Source organism: Monodelphis domestica, chromosome 5 (assembly GCF_027887165.1).
Source record: "Monodelphis domestica isolate mMonDom1 chromosome 5, mMonDom1.pri, whole genome shotgun sequence".
Lineage (NCBI taxonomy): Eukaryota > Metazoa > Chordata > Mammalia > Didelphimorphia > Didelphidae > Monodelphis > Monodelphis domestica.
In genome coordinates this window covers 281,506,803-281,512,802 of record NC_077231.1, presented here as the reverse complement: position 1 = coordinate 281,512,802, position 6,000 = coordinate 281,506,803, and the positions used below count along the sequence as shown (strand labels likewise).

Here is a 6,000-nt window from a genome sequence, read left to right as displayed (position 1 = left end):
TATTTCTTCTTAAAGTTAGACCTAGCACAGAGAAGGGGGCGGGCCGGGACTGGGGTGACTAGACTGGCAAGGGGACGGCTGGGGGTGCGGGGTATTGGGTTTCCATTGTGTGCCAGGGTCCGCACGGCGGGCGGGGGGGGTGCAGGGGAGGGTAAGGAGAAGGCGAGTGGGGGGGCGCAGTCACGCCACCGCTGCCCCTTTAAGGCCGCCTTTCTCCCCTCCCCCTGTGTCCCTTCCCCCTCCTCCCAGGAACTAGTCTCGGGCTCCCACCTCGGAGAGAGGAGGCTCTGGGCCTCATCACACCCCCGCCCCTTCCCCAGATCATTGCACCCCCACGCTGTGGGATACAGTTCGTGGGACCGCGGCCTCCGCCGCCGCCTACTCCAGCCGACACACGGAGCTGGGGTGTGAGCTAACGCCGAAGCGGCCGTCCCCGGCCCCCACGGGCGTCCTCGACGCTAGTTTCTCCCGGCTGCCTCCCGGTTGGCTCCTCCGGCAGCGGCGGCAGCAGCGGCGGGGCGTGGGGACTATTTTCGCCGAATCTGGTCCCCGCCCCTCCCCCTCCCCCAGCGCCCTCCCCCGCGCGGTGGAACGCTCCGCGCGGCGCCGGCGGCTGCTGCGGCCTCGGCGGCAGGATACAGCGGGGTCCTGCGCTCCGTATAAGAGCTCCTTGTGCGGCGCCATTTTAAGCCTCTCGGTCCGTGGCAGGAGGAGGATCCCGCGGAAGAGAGCAGACGGAGGCGGAAGGCGGAGGGCGCTGGCGCTGAGGCGGCTCGTCGGCGTCGAGCGAGCGGAGCGGAGCAGCAGTCGGAGACCGGAGGCGAGAGGACCCCGGCGGCGGGCGGCGGCCGTTCCCTAGAGGTGCTTGGGCTCTCGGTCGTTCGCTCTCCGGAGCGAAACTTCCTCGGAGGTGCGAGCCCTGGGAGGGAGGGAGGGAGGGAGGGAGGGAGGGAAGGGCGGTGGGGCGGGGTGGTGTGGCTGGCGGGCCCGGCTCGGCTCGGCTCGGCTCAGCTCAGCTTGGCCCAGCCCGGCCCAGGAGGCTGCGGAGGGCCCGGCCCCGGCATGGATGGGGCTGCCCACCTCTAGGGAGTGGGGTGTGGGGGCCGCGGCCGGCGGGGTGGGAGCTGCAACCGAGAGCCTGGGCTGGGGCCGGATCGGGGGCTACCAGCTTCTCCGGTTGGAGTGCGAGGCGGGGGCTTTTTGAAGAGGCGCGCCATGTGTGTCTGGGGGCACATTGTGAGTAGGGGCTTCTAGAGGAAGATACATCTTTATAGGGGGGCATGGGTTTCTGGGGGAGAGAACCATATCATTGGAGGCTAGGAGCTTCTGGAGGAGAGGGACGCGCCATTGGGGGCAGGGGTATTTAGAGGAGGGGGCGCGCCATTGGGGGGCAAGGACTTCTAGAGGAGAGGGGCAGGGAGGCTTCTCGAGGAGGGGACGCGCTATGAGGAAAAAGGAGAGTCCCCATGCCCCTGAGTGAGAGGTTGGTGTGTCTAAGGAGGACTGTGCGAGGTTTTCTGTTGGTGGGGTACTTTGGGACTGGGGGGACGCAGCCTTTGGATACAGCCGCAGTTCTTGCAGTGCACGGTGGGGAAGGTGGAGGTCCCGCTCTTCTAGAGTGAAAGCTACATAGTTCTGAGAGCTTTGTACTTTTCAGTCTAGTTTTAGGGGCTCCTATTTGCTGGCAGTCTGTGGAGAAGACAGCTTGGTTCTCTTGGTTTAGGGTTGGGATGTGAGCCGTGTTTTTTGCCTTAGGTTTTTTATTTCCTTAATAAGACTGAGAGCAGTATTTTATTTTATTAATAGAATAATATCCTTTATTTGTGGTCTCATATTCTGTGTGGATTTAAACAGCACTCCTATCGGAGATGCCCCCCCCATTTGGCATTGGAGTATGAAAACCAAGCAACTTTAAAACTGAGCCAAACTCAGAAACAGCCGAGATTTATTTAGGCTTTGCTTACTTGGGAACTACCCTACTGGTTTAAATCAACTAGAATCTGAGAGCTATCTACTGTTAAGGTTCAAGATTCGGGACTATATTTTGTTTCCTAACTGATTTGGGGGACTTCTTTTATGACCTTTATAATAACTACTAAACTTTCAGAGCTTTTTGTGTTCAGTTGAATTTCTTTTTCTTTTTGCAACTAAATTGACCGAGTGAAACTTGATACAAGGCAACTTCTTTCAATGTTTTGTCTAGCTAGCGTAAAGCCTGTTTCGAAAGGGATTTGGGAAGGAAGTTCCCACAAATGGTGTCTATGTATCAACTCTCTACTTAACATTTTTCGACAGCTTGAAACGCTTTGCATTTCTGTGTAATGGTTTCCCTTCGTTTTCTTCTCTCTTGAAATATGCATTGTTCCATACTTCGTATTTTACAGACATCTGTCTCCCCTCCCCCAAAGTATGTGAGTGGTGAATGGAGTGAGAGGCTCGCTTGCTGGTATGCGGAGGTCGGCAGGAGGAAATCTAGGAGTGGTTTTTAGTGAACTGAGAGCTTTGTAGGCTAGACATAAACTTGAGTATTGGAGGATTTCTTTAGTGAAGGTTTTACTCAAAAGCAAGAGTTTTCCGATTTATTTCGGTGGAGTATCTTATATGCATGCTTATGATTTGAGATATCACTTAATTATCCAGTTTCAGTCACAAGCATTGGTGAAGTTTGAAGATTTCCAGGTGTTTTCAAGTTCTTTGCTTCAATTTCACTGTGAAAAAGCTTATTGGATAGCTTGTGATGGCAACCAAGTTATTGTGCAGTCTACTGGGTTCTCGAATTAAGGAATTAACTACATTTGTATTTGAGTGAGACTTAATTTTTTCTTTGAAAAAACAAATCTATTGATATATTATTTTAAAGCAAAAACTGCTACCCAGAGATTTTATGACTATTGTCTATTACTTTCTTTGAGATTCCCTTCATAAATTAGACCAGGGTTTCTTAATTTTTGTGTGTATCACAGACCCTGTGGCCGTTTGGTGAACCCTATGGATCTCTTCAGAATGTTTTTAAATGCGCAAAATAACATATACAAGATTACGAGGAAACTAGTTATTGAAATACAGTTAACCAAATACTACCCCCCAAAAGCTCACAGATCCTAGGGTTATAACATTAGACCATTTGTTTCTGGATTTGTACCCGCTTTTGGAATTTTGGGTCTTGTTCTGATGTGTACACTGTTGCAGAATAAAGCTCCAAGAACTTTTAAAAATTTGAAATTAAATGTATGTTGTGAAATTTAAATGTTAAATTTAAAAAGCACTTAAGTCTGATTTAAGAAGTAAATTTAAGATTTGAAATCTCCATAAAGGCCCCAAATTTAAAACTTCCTAAAGATCAGACCAGTCCATTTTGATAGTTTATAGGAAAGACCAACTCATATTCTTGATGAAGCTCAATTAAGGGGTTAACAATATTTTAAAAGCAGTTTTCATATTTGGGGGCTTGGTATATATATGTAAATATTTTGTGCAATGGTAATTTTATTTTTTATTTTATTTATTTTATTTATTTATTTATTTTTATTTCATTTTTTTTTGGTAGCTTGACAGATTTTATCCCCTACTGAATCCAGTCTGTGGGTTGCTAGTTCCTGCTGTGCTCCCTTACCCCCAAATTACCTGGTCACTTTCTGGTGATATGATTGCCTTTCCTATTTGATGCTCTCCATGTCACAGTGAGGTTATTAGTAGACCTTAGGTGGAAGTTATCAACATGAGTCCATTGAGGTTTACATTGTAGTCTCTTCTTTTGGCACATTTGGTCTTGATCTTTATGCCTGAAAATGCCCCCAGTCATGCAATCTCTGCATAGCACACACTGGCTCAGTTTCAGGACCTAATCTCACAAGCATTAAACATGTATTATGTGTAAAACATGTGCATGGCACTGATATATAATGACTATGTCTCTGCTCTCAAGGGCTGGGGACCTAGTAGAATATATCCTTATAATGTACAATTATAAGTTAGTAAAACTTTGTCTTAGACAGTACTTATTAGATTATTAAAGATATTAACATTTTACAGTTTAGGAAACTTGAAGTTCAGGAAGAGGTATACTTAAAGTCAAGATATTTCTTTTACTTTGGAGCTCCCACTCTGAACTTTGATTTTGATTCCCTTCTTCCCTTCCCCCAACATTTTGAGGTGATATTTCTCTCCCTTCTAAACCTTGTTCTTAAACAAGGTCATAATTTGTTTTGTATTTGGGTGTATTATCCCTACTGGACAGTAAGTTCCTTCAGTGTACTGATTGTCATTTAATTTTGTTTTCCTCCTGTGTCTGCCTCTTAGTAGTTTCTTAGTAACTTTTGATGAATAAATATTTTGTTGAAATCATGAGAACCTAGCTATTATTAGTATTAGGAATAATAAACTGGGAGGAAGGAATAATGAGACCTCCTCAAATATCCATGCTCCGACCTTGGAATTCGTGAGTTAAGGTGAAATAGAAGGTAGGAGTAAGCTTAAAATGTTGGGAAGAATAAAAGGGTAAAAGATGCCAAATTTGTAGGGGTTTGAGAATTAAAACATCTGAGAATGACCATTATTATATAGTTGGCAAACAAAAATGAATTTAAAGCCCTCAAAACTGGATAGTGGAATGAATTTAAGTATTGTATGTTATGAGTACTTATGCTACATTTAGGATTATAATGTGCTAGTATAATTGGAAAAAAAATTTTTTTAACACCAGTGGGTCACTTTGAACAGAAAACACATTTGTTAACATTTGTCTTATATTCCATCAATATGCTTTAGATATAGCTAACTTGTTGCTAGTATTCATAAATGAGTAAAATTTGGACTTTATGTGTTTGACGGAACACATAATTCCGTCATAATCCAGCAGAGCCTGATTAAACTGCTTCCAGAATTTCATTTTAAATTCACATAAACATTAAAAAAAGCTATTTGTTTAAAGACAAGTGTTGGCTTTATTAAGGTTTAAGTAACTTTCTACATTATCTAATACTAAAAGGTTACTAAATCTAATAAAAATTGATACTTGTAACCACTGTAATTGTATTATAGAAGTCAAATGATATCTAATGAAATGTTACATCTCCTTTAAGAGAACTGTAACAGTTTCATTTGTATTTACATATTTTCCCCCCTGAAATCTCTTGCCTGCTTCTAATCTTGTGGATGGAAATATGGGCAAGGGAGCAATGAATTATTTGCTTAAGCAATTTTTCTTTTCCTTGGCATTTCCCCCAATGTGTGGAGATTAATTCGAAAGATGATTTTAATTTTTGAATTACCAAATGTTTGAATTCTGAGAATAACTTAGTTGAACTGGAATATATTTATTTATTACTTTGTTTTGAACAAAGCTTTTTTTCTCTTGTTTCAGACCTGCAAAAGTGATTTTAAAGCTCCTCCTTCCTGCCCCCCAAACAAAAAGTTTTATGAAATTGAGAACAGGAATCATAGTTATCACTACATCTAGAAATATAAGGCTGCATTAAACTTTATACAGTCCTGGAAGACTTAATGCCATTTTAGCTATATCTTTGATTTATTCTTTATCCTCTTCACCAATAATGGTATTGGGGAGATTGATTTTATTAGGGCTGTAGACTTAATGAGGGATAGAAATTTCAGTGTTATATCCTTTAAGCATATTGTCATATTTATTTCAAATAGCCTTAATTATATTTTTTGATATTTTTATCTTCTACTTCCTTTCGTTCAAGTTTCAGTAAAGTTGAGAGTATTATATTTATTGGTCAATGTGACTGCCCTCCAGTGGCCAGAATAATACCTATCTGAGAATGTAGATATTGAATAATATAGTTTGTCTTGAATCTTTGTATGATTAAATTAAGGTCTTTCTATCTACAAACTACAATGAAACCTGTAAATGCTATTGAGTTAAAGGCTTACTTTAAACATTTTAATTGGTATCCTGTGGTAGTAGTAGTTACTTTTCCTTAGACTAAAATGTTAGTGCCATGAAATAATTCTACTCTTAATTATTTCCATATATTA

At 42.8% G+C, this 6,000-nt stretch overlaps 1 protein-coding gene across 1 annotated transcript in view; it reads left to right on the top strand.

Annotated features, from left to right (window-relative positions):
* The first annotated feature begins 373 nt into the window (after window positions 1-373).
* Window positions 374-6,000, top strand: part of CTNNB1 (catenin beta 1) — a 45,242-nt gene continuing 39,615 nt past the window's right edge. Inside the window, exon 1 of the mRNA XM_001369240.5 lies at window positions 374-910. The gene's annotated coding sequence lies outside the window, so the exon portion shown is untranslated. The remainder of the gene's footprint in view (window positions 911-6,000) is intronic.